Source organism: Drosophila gunungcola (assembly GCF_025200985.1).
Source record: "Drosophila gunungcola strain Sukarami chromosome 2L unlocalized genomic scaffold, Dgunungcola_SK_2 000007F, whole genome shotgun sequence".
NCBI lineage: Eukaryota > Metazoa > Arthropoda > Insecta > Diptera > Drosophilidae > Drosophila > Drosophila gunungcola.
In genome coordinates, this window is record NW_026453162.1 from 399,494 (window position 1) to 422,661 (window position 23,168).

Genomic DNA, 23,168 nt, shown 5'->3' on the forward strand with positions numbered 1-23,168 from the left:
GGGATTTTTAAAAGCTATTATATATTTGGTATTTAGTGAAATATCACTGGTATGCGATGATTTATGAAATATATTTTGAGTAACCACAACAACTGATAAATTCCGGTGATGTGATCCTTTCGTAAACAGTTCACAAACATTTTTGTTAAAGGCACCCATCATCAAGTCGTCTAGAATCAACAGAATAGGCTCATTAATTTCGTTTTCGATTGTTTCAGGAACTCCTTTAAAGTATTAAATATTACTAAAATTTGGTTTAGTACTTTCCTCCCCATAACACCAAATAATTCGATCAATTGAAATATTAAAAAGATCATTCTTCTTGGAAATCAGGTTTTCTAAAAATGTTGTTTTTCCTGATCCAGAGGGCCCGCAAATTAACATTGTGAATGGATGTATAAATTGTGTAAACATTTTTTTAGTTTTAGGTGTATATATATATATATTTTTTAAAAATTATTTTATTCAAGATTAATATAAAAGTGTTTTACTTAATTTTTGTTTATAATAGGATATTATATTATTTATTTTTATTACACTAAGCTTTTTTATGCTTTTCTTGATCGCGTTTCTTGGCGCAGTTCTTCTCGAAATGAGTATCAGATGCGCAATAATTACAATACTTAAGCTGCAAGTATCCCTTTTTGCGGGGATCATTTCAAAAATTTGTTTAAGGGAATCCATAGTTAACGATCAGGTTGGGTCCACTAATTGTTTTCTACTAAATCTTTAACGGATGTGTCACCATTACTATATATTTCATAATTAGAGCTTTCTAAGAATACAAAAACCTTAAACAAATTATTTAATGAACATCGTAGTGGAATTTTTTTCTTATGTATTGTACAATTAGTGAAAAAATTGGGTAATTCAGTTAAACTTTTTCCAATATCTATATCAATTATGTTAGTTGATAAATATTTGGTTAAAAAGTTTTTCTTTGTTTCACCCCGAACAATAACTGTTGGATACTTGTTAAGTGGTGAAAGTAAATCTTCAAGACATGTATACGGTTTATCACCAGCTGACCAATCCAACATTTATATTTCGCTGATTTATGTGTTGTTGCTTAAGAGTCTCATTATCCAATTCTTTCATATTAAACGGCGGCTTAAAATGAAAGAAATTAGGTGTCACAGTTCCAGCCGGCATGAATGCTAGTTCCTTAACAAAAACTTGTTTATTGTTTCCGAGTAAATATTGAAAATCTACTATAATGCTTGAATTTCGACTTGGAGTGTTCATGATTGAATGAGTTTTATCAACTGGGAGTGAGTTTGCAAGGGCTTCCGCCTTTATATACCCGCAATATAAGAACCAATTTTTAGTTTAAATAAAGTACTCTAACCCAATGGACATGTGTCTAACTAAACGAAATAAAACTTCCCGAAAGACTCAGGACCATGGCGTAATTTTCGGATTCGAATATTATGTCGTTCATAACTTAAAGTTGAAATGTGGCTTGTCAACTTCCAGAAAATTTTCTCCCATGGTTTGGATGCAGCAAAGTAAAAATAATTTCGTGGGATTTGATAAAGACGAATGGATGCAACTGCTAACATATAAGGAAAATATTCAATTGAAGCTTGACCAGTATGACTTTTTGATGTCGGATTTAATTATTGATCCCCCACGCATGACTTCAATAAAGTGTACTTTTAGATTTAGGAAATCAGATAAGCAGTACGTTTTTGTAATTAATCAGTATGGTAACAAAATTGAGTTCGATTCGGAGTCATGGAGATCTTTGTTACGATTGGGTATATTTTTTACAACATTTTTATGTTGGAATTCCATATTACGACAGAAATTTATATATCTTTATCATAATCATATAATTCCTAAGTGTGCATCTTTGGAAAGATTAGATATTCAACTATCTGATTTAGATGGTTCCGCCTTAAAATGAGTAAACTACAAGTCGTTAATGAAATTCATAAGCCCGCTCGGAAAAACTTTAGACGCCGAAAATTTGTTCAAAAAGGTATAAATGATACGTGGCAAATTGATTTAGTCGAAATGATACCGTTTAGTAAAGAAAATGGAGGTTTTAGATATTTACTGACCGTTATTGATACGTTTTCAAAGTATGCGTTCGCTGAACCAGTTAAGACAAAGTCTGCACCGGATGTAGCAGATGCAATGAAAAGATGCATTCATTCAGATCAAGGAAAAGAATTTTATAATTCCACTTTTGGGGAACTTATGAAAAAAATGTCATATAAATCACTATCATACATATACACATCTCAAGGCTTCTATATGTGAGCGATTTAATAGAACCCTCAAAAATCGTATGTGGAAAATGTTTAGAATTCAGGGTAAATACAAATGGATTCATAAAATCAAATTTCTTGTAGATCAATACAATAATTCTTACCATCGAACTATAAAAATGAAACCTGTAGATGTATGCCCTAAAAATGAGGAGTTCATTTTAAAATCAGTTTATAATATTCCCAAAATATTCCCAAAACATAAATTTTCAGTAGGGGAACAAAACGTTTCTTAATTGCTCGTCAAACGTTTGACGGGGATTAGTATTTTATGGGATTAGTATTTTAATCTGATTTATGAAATCGGGAAGCTGGTTTATATCTGAGCCATCAAAATCTTGGATTTTTTTCAACATTCATTTTAGTATGATTTTTTTCTTTTTTGGAAGTAGTCTAAGGTATACGGTTAAATTTAGAGCTTACAATAAAGAAGCTTTTTGGATCTCAGGAAGGGAATGAAGAGCATAGTAAGCAACAGCAACGATGATGATTTTGTGGCTCAGCCGCAATGAAAATGGGTCGGCTAGCTTAACTTTTTTGCTGATAAGGCTCGGACAGCGTGCATAGATATTGCTTACTTAGTTTATTAGTTACTCCAGTAATACATGTGTGCCTAGCTTAACACTGCGATGATTCGTAATAAGGGTAAATGTGACTCCCGCGATGAGCGCAACAGCTTCTCTGTCTGTTACTCGAATCGACACTGTGCTTTAGAAATCGTTCGGGAGTAAAACGCAATGGGCTTATATGACTCATCAGCGTGTCTGTGGCTAAGGACAGATCCGAATCCGAATTTGGATCAAAGTGCTTGTAGCAGCGCCGATTTGTTGTCCACCACAAGCTACTGGTAGGCTGTGCCAAATCGATTTTGGCGAATAGGGATCTACCTTGAGTTAATGCCAACAATGTGGTGATTGCTGGTATCCGGTGGCAGTGGGGCTTAATGGCTTGGTTTAAAGTTGATTTGTAATCACCACATAGACGGACTGAGCCATCACTTTTAACGACTGGGACTATTGTGGTTGCCCGATGACTGTATTCCACTAGTTCCTTGTGCCTTGTTCGCATAGTTTGTCAATTTCCTCTTCTATCCGGCGGAAAATTACTCGAGCTCTCCGCCGTTGAAGATTCAGACGGTTGTGAACTGCGGCATTAGGTGACCCTTACGGCCACATCCGTGACAAACGGACTCCTGGTATGGGTACTGCGTGCGACTATGAGGAGCCGCACAGCAACCACATTTGGGCCTGTTACTGGACCGTGGTTTCTCAATTTACGACGATTGTTTCGGTTGTTAGGTGAAGGCTAAGCTTTGATTGCTTGGATGCCTTCGTTTGGAAGCCTGATAGTACTCGCGCTGATTGCTGCAGATCGAAAAGGGTAGGACCCGTCAAAGTAAGGAACGCTTTTTGGCGGGATTCATCTGTGACTCCGTTGGCCTACATGTAGAGTTTAATTCGATCCATGTAGGTTGTCCATTTCTGTAGCTGCGTCGAATGGTTCTAGAAGGCCAACACTCGCCATTGCGGTGTGTTGAGTGTTGTTGGCCTCTTCTGTAAAAGATCCTCCCACTTTTACAGGAGTTAGGTCTGTGGCGGTGCTTGAGAATGCTTGATCACCTTGTTTCTTATCCATTTACCCGACCCGCACAATGCTGCTGAGGGCAAGTGCGGTGGCGGTGCCACGTGAAGTGGCTTGATCACCTGATTACTGAAGTGGATGCGTGGCCAGGTGGTGCGCGCAAATGCTACGCAACTCACTAAGTTGATCAATGCACGACTTTGATTCCCATCCTCGTCGCCAATTTAATATATCGGACTGCGTGCATAGATTAACTTACTTAGTTTATTAGTTACTCCAGTATTATGTGCTTAGCTTAACACTGCGTCGTGACTGATCAGTCACACCGATGCTTAAACACTACTGTGGTATTACGCTGGTATGAGTCATGGCCTAACGCCACGATTAGTTAGCTGCCACTTAAGGTGGCAAATACATAGCATGTGCTTTAATTCACGTTTTTGTTTTTTGAACCCTCGTCGCCAGTAATGTAGTTCGATTTTAGGGCCTTAGGTTTGAAATGCGTTCCTAGCTTATTCCATGGCCAAGATCGATCTAATTGAATAACAGAAGGCCCGTTTGCTAGTTGGGCTCAACGATATTTCGTTAAAAATAATCGAAACAGGTGTGAAATTTTTTTTAAAACACGATTTAATATATTGCGACTAAACACTTGTGCGGTCTGTATTCAACTGACTCCACCTCCGAGTATTCCAAGCTAAGCTTAATTTTAAGTATACATGTGTCTTATCACTACACTTAAAGTAAAATGGTATGATATTTATATATGTATGACTATGTTTGGATGCATATGCAAATAGTGAGCTTTGTATGCGTGACTATCGAGTTCGCAGGAAAACACATATAACAAACGAAAGGGTTCCTGTAGGCCAAATTTTGATTTACATCTTTGCAAGTTTAGAGGATGGTAGTTGCGGGTTGGTCTAAAAGACACATTAAAGGTTAAGCGGCTTAACAATTCTATGGAATCAATATCACCTTTGACAAGATTGTGAATATAAAAATAGTTCCAAGCATGATTCAACGATTTACAAGAGTTGGTAATAGTAATCTAATAGAGTAAGAAGGCAACCTTAACTTTTGATACCCTACCCCGAACGTAGTTTTTATCTTGGCAAATTTAGGAAAGGCAAAGTACTTTACCACATTAGATTTAAAGTCTGGTTTTCACCTGATACTACTCGCCGAAAACGACAGAGAAAAAACGGCTTTTTCAGTAGGAAATGGGAAATATTAGTTCTGTAGACTACCCTTTGGATTGAAGAATGCACACAGCATTTTTCAGAGAGCAATTGACGATGAGCTCAGGGAACATATAGGGAAATCATGCTATGTCTACGTCGACGACGTAATTATTTTTTCAAAAAATAACTTCGACGAAAATCAACGTCAGGCATTTGAAAAACTTAAGAGTGTTCTCGCGTCTGAAAACGTAATGCTATTATATCCAAATTACAAAAAAGCGTTCGACTTGACGACAGATGCTTCGTCTTTTGGTTTGGGAGCAGTCTTGTCACAGGACGGAAAACCCATAACCATGATATCACGAACTTTAAAGGACTGGGAACTAAATTTTGCAACCAACGAAAAGGAGTTATTAGCAATAGTATGGGCCTTAAAAAGCCTCAGGAATTATCTATACGGCGTGAAAAATTTAAACATTTTTACTGACCATCAGCCACTTACTTTCCCCGTCTCAGATCGCAATCCAAACGCAAAAATTAAGCGCTGGAAAGCTTTCATTGACGAGCACAACACCCAAATTTTTTATAAGCCAGGAAAGGAGAACTACGTCGCTGACACACTGTCCCGACGAAACATCCACGCGCTAGAAGAGGATGCCCAGTCAGATATTGCCACAATACATAGCGAGCTATCACTCACCTATACTAATGAAAAAACAGACAAACCGGTCAACTGCTTTCGGAACCAGATAACCATAGAAGAAAGCAGAACTGCTTCAGTTAGAACGGTCATTATGTTTGGTGAAAAATCTCGACATCTCTTATATTTCTGGGATAGAGAAACACTTATACAGAGAGTATGCGATGTGGTCAAAAAAGACGATTTTATGCGAACTACCAGTACTGGCATTTATCCAACATAAGTTAATAGAAACATTCCCGACAACCACATTCCGTTACACGAACCGTTTGGTGATTGGCATCCTAGACAAAAATGAGCAAAAAGAAATTACGGTGTCAGAACATAACAGGGCTCATAGGGCCGCTCAAGAAAACGTGAAACAGATTTTGCAAGAATATTTTTTTCCGAAAATGACTCATATGGCTAATGAGGTGGTCGCAAATTGTAAGATATGTCAGAAGGCAAAATACGATAGACACCCTCAGAAACAGATTCTCGGAGAAACACCCATTCCCTCGTACGCAGGCGAAATCCTACACATTGACATATTTTCAACAGACAAAAAATACTTCTTAACTTGCGTAGACAAATTTTCAAAATTTTCAATTGTCCAACCAATCGCTTCCAGAACCATTGCAGACGTGCAAACCGCGATTTTACAACTTATTAATTTCTACCGGCGACCGAAAACAATATATTGCGATAATGAGCCCTCTATAAACTCCGAAACATTTAGGTCTCTTTTAAGCAACCGGTTTAACGTGCAAATCGTTAGTGCATCGCCGCTTCACAGTACATCGAATGGACAAGTCGAAAGATTCCACAGTACACTAACAAAACTAGCACGGTGTTTAAAAATCGAAAGAGGTATTGAGGAAACGGTTGAATTACTACTCCTCTCGGCTATAGAATACAATAGAACAATTCACTCTGTAACAAATAAACGACCCATCGACATAATTCATTCATCAACCATAAAGCTTAACGCAGAAATTAGAGATAAAGTCTCAAATGCACAGAACATCCAACTACAAAGATTAAATAAAACTAGACAAGACAGAAATTTTCAAGTAGGAGACAAAGTTCTCGTGAAATCAAATAAGAGGTTGGGAAACAAACTTTCCAATTTGTACACCGAGGAATCCATAGAAGAAGACTTGGGGACCACAGTCTTAATAAAAGGGAGGGTGGTCCATAAGGACAATTTGAGGTTATTAAAATAAAGTTAATTTTTCTTCTATTCTTTTATTTTCAACACGCCAGGATTTGGACGATACTTCTTCTCGCCTTATCAATAACAGCCAAAATCACCGATTACACGGCCTCAAATTACTTACCAATCATAGACGGAGACGTGACTATTTGGAAAGGCTTCCAGTACCTAAAGTATTCGACCAATTTAACAATGTATTCGGAGATAGTAAAGGACACGGAAGAAATGAAAGAACATTTCCCTCGGTCACATATGAGGCAGATATTAGACTCGGATTTACGACACATTAAAACTCTTATAGATACAGTTAATGTTATTAGTTATTAGGTACCGCATTAAAAATCGTAGCCGGTACTCCAGATTTCGATGACTTCGAGAAAATTAAATTCACGCAGAAAGAACTCATAGAATCAGAAAATAGGCAGATAAACATTAACACAAAGACCCAGGAACAAATAAATATCCTAACAAACACAGCAAACATTTTAGTAAAACACGCAAAAGTAGAACAGATAAATACAGAAAATTTGTATGAAAAATTGCTATCAAGAAACAGAATAATTATTTCCGAGCTCGAAGTCTTAATGTTGTCAGTTACACTTGCGAAAATTGGAATAATCAACCCCGCAATTTTAGATTCAAATGATTTACAAAATTTAATCAATGAACATACTACAAATGTTACTGTTACTGATCTAATGGAAGTTGCTCAAATTAAAGTTTTATTAAAAATTAATTTTTTACACTTTGTATTAAAATATCCTAAGCCGTATGTAGCTTGTATGAAGATAATCTTGCACCCCGTTGAAAGCAACGGCACTATTATTAATTTTGTTGAAGACAATACTAAAGCTGTCTGCGGTAACAAAATCATGCCGATTGGAAACTGTAGCACCGCCCTTACAACAACATTTTGCAGAGAAATTCCCTTCATAACCTGCGCACAGCAACTTCACTCAGGAGGCAACGCACACTGCTCGACTCGCACCAGCCACCTTGAACACCTAACAATCATCGATGATGGAATCATCATTCTTAGTAACGGAACAGCTACGATCAATGGACAACTGGTAACCGGAACGTTCCTCATTACATTCGAAGACGAGGTAAAAATAAATAACACCGTATACCAAAACTTGAAGAGCTACGTTAAGAAGTCAACAGCCCCAGCTACATCAACAGTCCTTAACATTACGGGCCATCAAGAAATAATGAGCTAACCATACTTACAAAAATTAAATATGAAAAACCTACGTTACATTGGCGAAATAGAAAAGGGACTGGAAACACGGCCTATAATATCTGGAGTGGCCGCGATTGCCTTCTTGGTCACCTGCTTTACTATTTACAAGCTCTACCAATGATGCCAGCGAGATCAACGTCAGCGTGACCTTCAAATTATCATTGACAGCTTCAAGAAGTCCGAGGACGTCCTTCATCTAAGTAATGGAGGAGTTAACACGGTTTCACAGCAACACGGAAGTTCCCAAGCTGATCATGCATAACCGACTAAAATAATGCAAGACCAGCGACGCCTACGGATGTTGCACAACGTCGTCGCCAAAAGCCCAAGCTTCGGTCAGCGCAATCAGCGCAATGAACTCTGATGCAACGGCGGCTACCCAGATCATGCATGGGCAGCCGGGTCAGCACTTCTAGGGCATAGGGCTAGCTTTTGTTATAAAAATTATTGTACTTAGCAGTTAGTTGAATTTTGGAAATAAACCGTGACGGTCAAACCTCGCAATTACCAAGTCTTCTCATTCGAACAGTACAGTGCGTCTTAAAATAAATCCTTAAACAGGACTTATAATTAATTTATATATATATATATATCCAAATATTATTCCTAAATTTACATTCATTCTTAATACAAATATTATATACACCGCTTAGAATATTTCTCAATTTTAATTAATTTGGCACCTAAATTAATATATATATATATATATATTTTATATATATATATGTTAAAAAAGTTCGCTTGACAGTAAGTCGAACGCAACTCACATACCCCTTTTTATTTCCATCGACGAGAGCTCTCATTGTGGTATTCTGGGTTTGGGAAAATAATTATGCACATATGCATATATATATATCAGTGCAAATTCACTTAACATTATTAACAAATGTTGAATTAATTTATATAAAAAAAAATTGTGTTAAATGACATTTCTTAGGACTGAGCAATGTTGGTAATTTTTCACAAACAGAAAAAAAGGTATTTGCTTTATTGCGAATTGCGAGGAAGAGAAGGGTGAAAACGGTACTCGCGATGATTGACGGTAGCACTTCTAGCAGCGGTTTCTCGTGGTGGTTCCAATTACATATAAAAACTTTGGTCTTTTGCTTGTATTTAATTGTTCATTTATTATTGATGAGTGTTGTTGATTGTTCAGACGAGTTTTATAGTGCCGAAATTGAAATAATTAGTAAAAAAAAGTAATTGTTATTTGTGCACGGGTTGATATGTTAGTGCTGGCTCCTTTCTGGCCAATTGGCGGTAATAGCTACGAGTTTCCCTCTAGTTCGTCTACGTGGTCCCGACGAATTTGCACAGATCGCTTGTACATCAAGGATTCAGAATCAACATAAGGATCAAGAGTCCAGTAATGAGGCACAAAACATTGTAGACTTTAGTGAAAAGGCGCAGAAAGAATAATAGAAAATTATTAAAACTCTAACAGTACATCAAGGATTCAGAATCAACATAAGGATCAAGAGTCCAGTAATGAGGCACAAAACATTGTAGACTTTAGTGAAAAGGCGCAGAAAGAATAATAGAAAATTATTAAAACTCTAACAGTGAGTAAAAATTTATATGAAAATTCTAGTTCCAAATACACACAATGCTGTTAAGCTAAGCATTGTCGATTCAACTCTGTCATCTGCTACAAAAGTGAAATGCAGAAGGAATTCGTATTGCCTTACATGTCGCCTTATCTCCACCCTCCCCTACTTTAAATTAGTAAAAATAGCTAAAACAAAGAAATAGTCAATGCCTTTTGAACGTTTAAATCACCAGCAGGACTTAGAAAACGAAATCTTATAATAAAGATAAATTTTTGGCACACCATGTGGCAAATAAACAACAACAAAAGCAAATAGAAAAAAAACTTCCTTGCTTTTTAGATAAAGTTATTAATCAAATAGTTGACAAAATTAATTAATTGTGTCGTGTCGTGTCGCCATAACAGGCTCCGTAGATGATGAAAATGATGGGTAGATGAGTAAAATGGTTTTGTGATTCAACGTATGGCGCTTTCTCCTTGAGAGTTACGCACAAAGCTCGTTTGGATGACCTTACCAAGAGTTCCCAGAATCCATATGAGGTTGTAAGGGCAATTGAACTGCCAATCGATAGCTTTTTTTGTATTTCCGATTTAAAATAATTCCAGTCAAAGAGATCCTTAATCCTTTTTAGATCTGCACCAACATAAATAGTTCCCACATCCGATTTGTTTGCGCACTTGGCGCTTTTATTTAAATTGAAGTTACTATATAGTTGTAGGGCGAGAGTCAATAAAGCTTTCGTCCGTTCGCTATTGCGAATTCGCCCCGTCTCTCGCCACATTAGCATAAGTTAGGTTCTAAGACAAATTATTGGAACATTAAATTTAATGATCATTTGAACTCCATCGAAACCACTCCCTTTCGTCGTCGCATTTTCAACTTTTAGCGGAAAAATAAAGTAAAGGCTGAAAAAATGATACATCTCAGCTGCCAGGTGAATGCGTTGGAGTCAATTTACACGACCCTGGAGAAATTTTGGTCTGTGGAGGACTTGCCGCCTAAGGCTCAAGTCCATACTCCTGAGCAACAACTCTGTCAACAACATTTTGAGAAAAATATTCAAAGATTGTCGTCCGGTAGATTTTCGGTTCGTTTGCCGTTCAAATCTGACCAAATACTCTTGGTTCATCATACGAAGTTGCGAAACGTAGATTTCTGTGGCTAGAAAAGAAATTGTCTTAAGACCCTTCGCTGAAGAAGATGTATCTTGTATTCACGGAGGAATATGTTTCAATGGGTCACAATTCCGAATACTCAGCACTATATTATTCAGCACCAATGCGTTCTACGGCCACAACGTACTTCATCTAAGTTAAAAGAATTTTTTGATGGATCGTGCCGTACTTTCACGCAGGTGCCGTTGAGTGACATCTTGGCCCCACAATTCAAGAGGAGCTGTACTCGACTCTGCTTCGGTTTAGAATGCATTAGTTTGCCCTTGCAGCCCTCGTCAAGAAGATATATCGCCAAATGATGGTGGACGAAGCTGACAGAAACTTTTAGCTCATAGTATGGAGGCGAGATTCTTCCGAATCCATGAAAATCTTTAAGTTAAACACAGTTACATATGAAACTTCTCCAGCACCCTGTTTGGCGATTCGGTGTTTAATGCGGCTAGGAGAGATGGCGCAAGCAACTCATCCAAAGGTTATTCAGAATGATTTTTATGTTGACGATTTGTTGATTGGCGCCGGACCTGCAAAGTCTTCGAGACGATGTTTCTCAGATCTTGCAAGAGGCAGGTTTTGAATTGGCAAAGTGGTTCTAAACTGCCCACAGTTATTCGCATCTGATAGCTCTGTAATGCTGTAACGCTGAAATGCGCTGACTCAAACGTTACTAAAACCATTGGTGTGGTTTGGTTACCGGTTAAAGATTATTTCAATTTCGGTTGGATAACTCTTTCCTGGATCTTCGCACGACAAAGCGAAATATTTTGTCGGTGACTGCTCGACATTTCGACCCACTTGGCCTCTTGAGTCCTTTGGTCACAAAGGCAAATATGTTGTTGCAGGAACTGTGTCTACCGATGCAGTTGCTTACATCGTGGGAGACGTTTAAAGCGACGCTTCTGCAGCTGCCGAAAATTAAGGTATCGCGATTTGTTTACACAGATCCACAAGTCCCGATTCAAATACATGGTTTCGCAGACGCTTCCATGCGAGCGTATGGAGCGTGCATCTACGTTCGTACTCAAACTGCTGAAGGTTTGAAAGTGTCTTTATTGGTTGTAAAATCGAAAGTAGCTCCCCTCAAGACGAAAACTTTGCCTCGCATTGAGCTGTGTGCGGCTCACCTTTCAGCAGATCTCTATAATCGTGTCAGGCCATTGCTAAATTGTCCCATTGAGAATGTATTCCTGTGGACAGACTCCGAGATCACTTTACACTAGATCAAAACCCTTCCCTCGTCGTTGTCTTTTTTTGTTTCACCGTAAATAGACATTTCGAACTGCCGGCTGATGTAGTGTCGATAGAGCTACGCAAATCGGCACTAGCTCTCGTAGTGAGCCCAGAGCCAAATTATATGCTTCAGAAATTAGAGTCCTTTTTGTCACACCTGAAGCTTCTGAGAGTGTTCGTGTGGGTTTTCGTGTGGGTTTTCCGCTTTATAAGGTGTCGAAGCCCTTTGAAAAAAGTATTTCGCCAAGAGGACTAGATTTCGCTTCTGAGAAAATTGTTGAAGTTATCTAATTTCACGAATTCAGGGACGACATAAGTAAAATTCGGAAAGAAACCGGTAGCAACGAATATTCTTCAGGAAAATAAATTAGATTGGTGTTTCTCGTCATTGCTACGTGATACGGGTATCGGTATTGAATGCTCCTATCGTACGAAGCCAAATTTCCGTTGTTGCTGTCTTAAAGCTCAGAGTTCGTCAGATCCTATGTGTCATTCCTGCACGTTACGAATTGTCACGCTGGCCCCCGAGCTCTGGTAAGGCGTCTGTACGAGAAAATAAGGCTAGTTAATGCTCAAGAAGTCTTCCGACGAAAAGTTCGGTCGTGCATGCGCTGCTTTTGCTGCAAGCCGCAAGTCTTGACGCAAACTATTTGTTCGTGAGTCGTCGCGGGATTCCGGAGAAGGTGTAGTGCGACAACGCCACCAGCTTCGTGGGCGGTGGTATCGAAACATTCGCATCAAAAAAAGGATACGAGTTTGCGTTCATACCGCCCAGAGCACCGCACTTCGGCGTACTATGAGAGGCAGATGTGAAGTCAGCAAAGCATATGTTCGTTCGGACGGTAGGCAAAGGCCTCTTGACCGAGGTGGTGGCAGTGCTCTACTCCAGTGCACTGGCCCGTTCTAAGCTGAAGGAAGACGTCCCTTCAGTGGGGGCGCTGTTTGTGCACTTGTCGCTTTTATTTAAATTGAAGTTATTAGTTGTAGGGCGAGAGCGGGAGCCAATAAAGCTTTCGTCTGTTCGCTCTGGCGAACTCGCCCCGTCCCTCGCCACCTTAGTATAAGTTAGGTTCTAAGAGAAATTATTGGAACATTAAATTTAGTGATCACTACATCAAAACCACTCCCTTTCTTCGTCCAGCTTTCGCTAACTTTTATTATCGCAACTAAACAACAAACTAGAATTAAATTATAGGAACGCCACTTCTATTAACGAAGTTTCGTATACACAAAATGCAAGCTTTGGTAGACAAATCGGCAGCCAGTTCCAATTGCACGCCTCTGATTTTCAGACACGATACGAGTGCAAACCATTTTTTTTCTTGCCTCCTTTCGATGGGCCGTTGATACGGTGTCACTCTCTCTTTGGGCAATTCACCCATTAAAGGAGTGATTCTTAAAATTCGGTTACGGTCGCTCGACCGACCGCTTTTCGTACGCTTGTGAACCAAAACTTGCATCTTTATACCCTTGCAGAGGGTATTATAATTTCAGTCAGAAGTTTGCAACGCAGTGAAGGAGACATCTCCGACCTTATAAAGTATATATATTCTTGATCAGCATCGCTAGGCGAGTCGATCTAGCCATGTCCGTCTGTCTGTCCGTCTGTCCGTCCGTTTCTACGCAAACTAGTCTCTCAGTGTTAAAGCTATCTGCATGAAACTTTCCCAAAAGTTGTCTTTCTATTGCAGGTAGTATATAAGTCGGAACGAGCCGGACCGAACGACTATAGCATAAAGCTCCCATAGGAACAATCAAAAAAATAAATATAAAAAAATTATAACTTTGCTGTTTTTTAATTTTTTTCTAGTTCTTCGACATAAAGCAATGGTTAAGTATTTCAAAATTACGTTTTAAATTTCATCAAAATCGGAAGTCTATATAAAATAAATATCTAATAATTGAGCTGCAAATCATCATAGCTTCAATGTTTTTAAACATATACGCAAGTAAATCATGATTTTAATGTTTTCAAAAATATTTAATTCTTGCAATAGCTGCAAGGGTATATGAACTTCGGCTTGCCGAAGCTTGCTTCCTTTCTTGTTTTTCGTTCACAATGGTCTCATCATTTTAACGATGGTAAGTCCCATGATACCATTTCACAATTTATGCGGTGAAGTTATGCCAAGAAGGCAATATTATTGACAATATTCTGGAATGTTAATTGTTAATGGCATAGCCTAATCTTCCCGCAACTTCTACAGGAAGGAAGTATCCATACTTGCGCACCTGATTTCAGAAAGGAATAACTCATCAGCGGGTAATTTTCCCTATTCCATGAATCTGTTTCTAACAATTTTTTGCGAACCTCATGCGCTTTAATCACAGATAGTTTGAGAAGTTGAATACCTTCGCCATGAGATACGCGCCAATATGCTACAGTTGCAATGGCCTGTTCGTTTGCATTCACAAAAATGTATAATTCCTTGTTATCTTTTGCTGACAATAATACTGTCAGAAAGCATATACTTCGTTGAAATTGTTCTGTTTGTTCTATTAGAAGTACCCAAAACTTAAATTTTCAAAATAAATTTTCTGGTAATACGTCATTCAAGTGCATTCCAGATCTTCAAACATCTAAGATCAAGATCAAAAACAACAACGTATGCGCTGACGACGGACCGTAGGCGTTGAGAGGCGGGCTCAGAGAGTGTTCTCCAATTAATAAAGAGATACCGAGAGCCGCTTATAATTAAGCTTGGTTAGATCGGGCCAACTTCTAATAAGTAAAAGGGCCCAAAATAGTCAACACCATAATCTTCCTTCGGAAGATTAGCCATGATAGGTTTCAGAAATTTGGGCTTAGCCCGGAAGCACTCAACACAGCGTTTCACCACATTTGAGAGCATTCTCAGTCCTTCAATAGGCCAGTATTGTAGTCGGATGTTTGCCAACAAATAGCGTGGTCCTGCATGCATGTTCATCTTATGGAAGTGCATGATAAGCGCTAAGGTGAGTGGGTGGCGACGTGGCACTTGTACTGGATGGCGAGTCTCATATGGAAGTGTTGAATTTTCAAGGTATTTATCGAAGGAGGACAAATGCATCTATGAAGGGCAAGAGCGAAGCAATTGAGCTTGATCGTTTAACAATGCCATTTGAACGTAGCTCCTTTATATCTTCCCATAATGAGCCAGTTGGACGCTTCGCCAGGCTCCTTGAGACCATGAAGCCATAGTCGGTGAGAAAATTTTTAAAAGTACGTGAGCACGCGCTGCATGGAAGGTAACATAAACGTGAGGAGACTTGACCATCAGCACAAGGCTCGGTTCGTCATAATGCAGACCCGTAGGCCAATCCTTGCGACCACCAAGTAAGATTGGTGGGCCATGAAACCAGATCTCCGAAAGCGCCAGTTGATCCGGAGTAGTGCCCCTGGACAAAACTTCTGCAGGATTCATTGCAGTAAGAACATAATGCCATTCCATATTTGCAGTCAATTCCTGTACTCCACTCGGTTTGCCATGAAGACGTTGAATCTGAGAGGCTTATTACTGATCCAGGTCAGAGCAACAGAAGAATGACACCAGCAACAAAAATGACTATTAAACATACCCATTTTAATGACTTCATTCATCAGCTTGGCTAAAAGCACGGCGCCGCATAACTTCAGCTTGGGTACAGCTAACGTTTTGAGAGGCGCTACTCAGAAATTGAAGAATTAGAGATGTCTGTTGGGAGAAGTGCCTCTAGACACCACGCATATGCAGGCTCCATAAGCTTCCTCGCTAGCATCGCAGAGTCCTTGAATTTCAGCACCAGTTCCTGAAAGAAGCAAAAATCTTGGAAATGATATGCGTTGGACGCTCTAAAAACTGCTGCACATTTAGATCCAGCAGGTGTTACGGCCCAAGCGACTTTTATCCCAATTTGATTTATCCTTGCAGAGTTGTTGAAGAAATACCTTGGCCTTTGTGATAAGGCCTAGCGGGTCATAGAACCGAGCAATGGTGGCCAGAACCGATCGTCGGCATGCCTTGGACTAAAGATCTAGAGGGCTACCTGATAAGTATAAAATTTAATCAAATTAACGGGCCCATTAAGGGTCGATCCGGATGAGGCTAAAGCCGTTCCATCGAAAACAAGCGAAGCTTGGTTGCTGTGCTATCCTCCTTTAGAACACAAGGGTGCGGCAGGAAATCCCTACAAAGGCCCACATCCTCGAAGCTTACTCTGGATTAACTCAAAGTATTCCTTAATAAAGGCAACATATTGACTATTTCAAATTCCTTTGCAGTTTGCGTTCAAGATTAAGAAACCTCCGATAGGAATCGCCAAGGTCTTTAGCATGGGGCTTTAATGGCAAGCGAACGGAGTAAGTGCCAGAGGGAAGATGAGAGTTTTTTTTTTTTACAAAATGATCCTCACACTTCAGATCTTCCTTGGTGTCCAAATTTTCGACTTCCTAAAATTGCCTAAACAGATCCTCGAATCGGACATGAAATTGGGTATCGCCATTTTCCAAGCCTTGAAATGCCAAATGAGAGGTATTGCCGCGAAGCCTGTCTCCGCCACCAGTCACAATCCAGCCAACACGAGTCTTCTGCATTAGAGGCAATCCATGAACCAGCTTAATTTGGCACACGCATAACAGGTCATAAAACAGGTCATCATAGAACCAAGAAGCAGAACAACACGCTGCGGACAGTTGAATGCAGGGTCAGCAAACTGTATGTCAGCTAGGCTGACTGTCCGTAATCGTTGGCACAACAAGCGCTGATAGCGCAGCAGAGTATTCAGAAGAACGCGACTGGATGCAGATGTTGACTGTATATCCTGTATCACCAAAGCCAGATACCGAAGCTGCTGAACGACATTTCCTTAACTGCAACTCCTGGTCGAAGTGATATATAATTAGGTGTAGCTGAGATCCAGAAGCTGAGATCGTCAAGGAACCAGAAAACCGGCTCTTTTCTTTACAAGAACTATAGCGGTGGCCAAGATTACAACATCAGAAAGAAATCTTTGGGCTGCAAGACAGGTAGAGGGCTGAGATGGTGTGGGGAAACATGTAGCATTTATTTGATGAGCAGGAACTTGTAACGGTGAATTATCAGGGCCTAGATGGAGTAGCGTGTGTTGTTTCCCAACGCATATACGGCAATGGCCGGAGTTGCAAGTTCGAGTGTGGTGACCCCTCTTAAGGCGTTTGAAACACAAGGAAAGGCTTTTTACTTCCCTTTTCCGCAGACTAGGAACCAGACCGGCGAAGATTCCGCAGGAGTATATCCCATGACCAGGAGTATCACAAAGGCGCGGCTACTCTGGGGAACTTGGGCACCAAGTAACGTCCTTCTGGCAGGCCATGGAGCTGCCTGGTCATGGGCCATGTTTGACGCCAAGGCATGCTGAACGCTCTCCACATTCTGGCATCGCCCTTCAAGGTACGATAGCAAATCCTACTCGGTTGGAATCCTATCAATATACAAGCTTTTCTCCCAGTTAGCTTGAGTTGCTGCATCCAATTTTTGCACAATTATGTAAACAACCATGCAGCCTGAGATTTGTTTAAAATCTCCCAAAGCCATAAGCGCTCGCATATGACCAATAATTTTGCCCGAAAAGTGACGCAATGCCACAGCATACGCAGACTTGAGCCTCTTGAGCCCAAGAATTTACTTGATGTGTGCCTGGAAAACAAGACATTTATTATTAAAGCGCTTGTTTTGGATGTCCAGTGCCACACGAAAATTGGCACCAGATATTTCTAATGAGCGAACCGACTCCAACGCAGCTCCAGCTAGGCATGACCGTAAATGTTTAAGCTTTTTTATGTCAGCCAGGTAGGGGTTCTTAAATATCACCGACGTAAACATGGAGAGAAAGTCAGAGTATTCTGTGTATCCACTAGAAAATGTAGGCAGCTTTATTTCGGGCAGGCGAGTCCTTTGCGGTCGATCAACCATGACAGTTGAACGATCCACGCTGGGCAAAGGTGCGTGTTGGAAGATTTGAAGCTGACAGTTGTCAAGTTGCAGCTTCAGTCGTGACTTGACCGATACCATGAGCATTTTAAAATGGTCGCTAAGCTCATTGCCGATTTCCGAATAATCTAGCTCCTCCAACGCCTTGTGGGCAATCCTATAGGAGGCTCAAAAAGTTCTAGATAAATTGTCAAATCCGCGGACCCAAACAGGCTAAGCTAAGCCTAAGCTATAAAATATCCAGGTGCTTTAAGCTATTGTACACCGATTCATCTTTGCACTTCAAAATGCGCACTCTATTTTCAGTCGTCAATAATATTATCGGCTGCCACTATGTTTCCTAGCTTCAATCCCAGTGTCAAATTGACTGAGGTATTAATTGGTTGTTTTTATTTTTATTTTTGCGCAATTACTTGCCTTGTCGCTTTTAATTCTTATTATAAATAAAACAATTATAAATGATTATGTCGTCTCTTGTGCCAAGAAAGGTTGCCAGCTTCCATCTATATCAAGATATATATTTTTGGTGGCTCTGCGATACAATCATGCGAGCTAAATGTGCAGGATTCGTTGGCAGAGTTTGAGATTACATTGACCTGCGAGCTGGGCTCAAGTAGTCCTGCGGTCAAATGGATCTTGAGATGAGTGGCTTTATGAGGCAGAATCGGGACGGCTTTAAGAATCTTATTGGAATAATAGAACAACTCACTGAAAGGTTCAACGCGGTAAGTGAAAAATGTTGTAGTAAAAACGGCTCACCTCTTTAAATTCAGTCTCAGAAAAGGAATCTGCCCCAATTCATCACTGTATAAACTTTAAAACCAGCTCTTCCTAATGGTACTGCGTTCTCTGGAGTACTCAGAAAGTCGGAATAAAAATGTTTAAAATGTTCAAGGTGTTGGTGGTGGTAAAAAGAAACTTTTAGTTGTCCCCATAGGAAGCAATAAATTTTTTCTCGATTTACCCCGAAACCACATTTGATGATGTTATCAAATGAATTCAAGAAAAATACCCATTCTAAAACATTAAAGTCTAACAGTTTACATATTCATACGCTCGCAAGATATCCAGTTCCTCCAGAAGCTTTAATGTTCTAAATAATACAATTTTTTGATGATGACCTAATAATAAAATAACATGTTCCTAAACGGCAAAAGATACTATTTGTCCTCTGATGTTAATGTCTGTTCCAAAAAACTGAACACTTCTATATTTCTAGACTATCAAAATGTAGGGGACTTAATATGAAGTTACCTAGGCTATCTTGGTCATCACCTACTGACTCACTAGTTTGATCGCCTTTGTCGGATCATGACTCTGTTTATGGACTTTTAGACCTATCATTACACCAAATTAGCTTTATCCGTAACTCTTTAAATGGGCAATTATATCTGGTACTTGTTTTGAATCCCTCCGAGGTATTAGTATCTAGAATTGACCCAGTTGAAGTTGTCCAAGAGGACCGATACCATCCCACAATGAGATTGACAATTTTCTTGCCCTACCCTGATACCTATTTCCATTTAGTTTCTCAAACTAAAATTAAATGCTGCCGTAAATGTGACTTTAATAATCTTAACTTCGTGATTTGCGAATACAATTGGACATACTTATACAATTGCATGGGTATAGAAAGTGACCCAGAATTATTCTATAGCGCTTGAAAAGCGTAGCGTAGTATTTCGTTTTGCTTTTGCTATCGCTCTCATTTTAACAAGAGTAGAACAATAAAAATGTTAGTGTTTGTTTTTCAGTTTCTGTTTTTGCATTTTCTGCTTTTCATGTTTTTCAAACACCGTCATTTTAGACTGTTGCTTGCTAGAACGCATTTAATGATGCGTTTCGTCACTTTTGAGTATGGATTTACTCCATTAATAACAGAAAGTTCCATTCTGAATGATTTGGAGAACACAACACCAACATAGTTTGCAATATTGAACTAATTAAAAGTCAAAACGGTGTCAAGAGCCCTTTTTGTGTTTTAAATTAACAAACGCATAAAAATACTTGGGGTTATCGTAGAGCTCGATTCGGAAACGATTAAGGTAATTCTAGTTGCATTGGGAATTTGCGAATTAAGATATAAGGTTAGGTATCTGGAATGGTATACTTGCATCCGTGACCTCTTTAATTGCTAAAAAGTCTAAGCATGCAGTTTTTCAGTTAGGAAAGTCTACGATTGAACCAAGGAGGCTTGTGAGAAACTTCGGGTGAGGGAAATGAAGGCACATAAACATCAAAAACCGATGCGAGTAAGCCGTAGAACTGTTTTACAATGTTTAAAGGTTTATTGTTTGATCCAATCTAGTTTATAAACTAATAATTCAGTTCAGTAAAATTGGCTTTGCGAAAGCAACGAAAAGCTGGTTTTATTTCCGGACCTGAAAATAATGGAACCGATGCTTTTAAAATGACCTCAAGTGTAGGGTGATAAGCGTCTTCCGGATTAGAGGGCGGTTCAATTCTAGAGACATAGGCATTGGCAAACTCCGAGAAAAAGGTCCAAGACTTTATTCGATTCGAATTGAGTTAAAGTGTTTTAGTGAGAAGCCAATAAGGCCATGTACCAGCTTATTGCCAAAATTTACATTGCATTTGCCTCATAAACGATTTCATGTCGACTTTAAAGTGCTTGCAGCTCGGACACTTCCGGTTAGGTCAATCCGTTGTTTTAGCTTTTCAACGATTTGGCCACTTCTTCCAAATTAGAGCAAATCAAACACCAAACCAAAGTTATTTTATTGTTGTGAGCGCAGGAAGCAGCCCAACATGAACTCATTACGAAAATTGTTTATTTAAATTGAAAAAAATAGTTAAAAAAATATATTTGCAACGGAGTTTTACGGACCACCACCCGCCCAACCAAACGAGGGGCGCAGCCGTGTCGTACGGCACGATTCGCGAGAGGATAGACGCAAGATATAAAAGTAGTGATAAAAGTCCGAGAAGGATTAACGGTTTAAGAGCGCAGAAAGTCAGAATAAAATATTGTTGGAGCACGTCATTTAATTTATATTGCTAGTTAATCATAAATTCATAGCCCGAATTATATATGTAAATATGATCGATTTTACAGTAACTGAATCGAGCTGGCACGCTTGTCACTGTACACAGCAGCGAAATCAAGGCGATACATTTAGGCAACGCTCTCAAATTGATGAAGTTTGACGGGAAATATAGTTATTAATATTGCTTTATTTCTGCATCTGGTCCAGCGTTAAGCGTTGTGTCAGCCTTTCAAATTTAAAATTCCACCTACAAAAAGGGTCTAAATCAGTTAAAAGAGCGTTACGATAAGAAAGTATAAATACTTTTTGAGCATTTTTCATTGCTCACATGAAGAAGTCTGGCTCCTACCCTCTTCGGCAAATCCTAGATACGGTCTCAGCACTTCTTGGTTCACTTCTTTATCTTGACAATAAGAAAGATATTATTAGTGAAATAATCATTCATCTCGTTTCGCAGAAAGTCGATTCTGATTCTAAACAAGTATACGACCGAGCCCAGGTGTATGAAATCTTCCGAAGTGGGAAGATTGTAATAATCTTTTTAGTAGACATTGCCAACTCTTAGAGTGTCATATAAAATCTCCAGTTGAAGGAAAACTGTATGAAAAGCGTTTTGAAAAACTCAGTTACTCTCGAAAGGCATTTATAGCTGCTAAACGGAGTTGTTTTAAATGTAATTCAATTCACCATTGCCTAGGATCATGTCTATTATTTATTTCACCTTTATTCGAAAGGCGACAAATTGTTTACCATTGAAGCAGATTGTCCTTCGAAATTTTGTTGTAGGCCATGCCACGGATTACATCATTCCTCTTTCATCGCCCAGCCGATCCCAAGAGAGCGATTGAGAAAGGCGAAGAACAAGACGACTCTCAAGCCAGCTCATCAATCATCAATCAATCAACTAGGTGATTGCTGGACTTACACGCAACTCAAAACGCTCGCTTATCCCAACAGCGCTCATCCTAATTAAGGTAAAGTACCGTGAGTTTCATTCTGCTAGAGCTCTACTAGACTCAGGGTCAAAAGTATTTTATGGCAGAAACTTTAGCGAAAACCCTTCAAATACAATTTAAGCAAAATAAGTTTGAGGTATCGGGAATTGGGAACCTTCGAAAGCATGTAAAGTTTTCTTTAAAAGCAACAATTCGGTCTCGGTTATCAGCCTATGAACGGACGCTGCAATTTTCAATCACGAAATCTATAGCTCAGCAGCAGCCAGAGCGCTGCATAGATACATCACAATAGTCGATCCCTGAAGACATTAATATAGCCGACCCACAATTCTTTAAATCTGACAAGATTAATATTTTGATCAGTTAGCAGAAGTTTTTGATTTGCTTACTGGCTAAAAGATCTCGTTTGGACCTGGTTTGCCGTGTCTACTCAACACATCGCTCGGCTGGATTGTTGGAGGGAAAATTGAAGACGGTTTCCAACCAGGCGTCAAAGCACACTCATTGCCGTGTAACGTTTCAAGACCCATAATCTTAACAATGCTTTAGCACGGTTTTGGAAGATCGAATCGTTTGAGGAGACTAGCAAAAATAGGTTTACACTTGAAGAAGAATGGTGACATATCTGTCACTATTTGTCACTGAACAACATCCTAATCTAATTCAAACTCTGCTAGCATTTGGACTAAATAAATTCGTTTTTACAGCCGACATAACCAAAATGTCTCGGAAATTCATTGTTGACTCTGAACACCGTAATTTCCAACTCATTTTCTGGAGAGATTCGATTAATCAGCCCCTACAGTTATTTCGATTCAATACTGTAACTTATGGCCTGGCAAGTGCCCCATTTTTAGCGATTCAAAGTCTTAGCTTTATTGTCAATAGATGCGAAAAGGAATTCCCGATTTGATCTCATACCTTACAGAACTATATGTACGTGGATGACCTTCAGGAGAATGACCACAGGAGCCGACAGCTGAGAGGACTTGCAAGTGAAAATGCTGTCAAAATTGAATTTTAGCGGTAAGAGTTCATTTTTGGAGAATACCAATTAAAGATGGATGGCAAAGATCTGACAAAGGCCTTGGGAATGACATGGAAACCGCAAACGGATTTTTTTTGTTTGCACTTTGAAATACCGCA

At 39.3% G+C, this 23,168-nt stretch overlaps 1 protein-coding gene across 11 annotated transcripts in view; it reads left to right on the plus strand.

Moving 5' to 3' along the window:
• LOC128253226 (protein amalgam) overlaps positions 1-23,168 on the plus strand; it is a 508,116-nt gene that overhangs the window by 183,848 nt on the left and 301,100 nt on the right. The window lies entirely within an intron of this gene.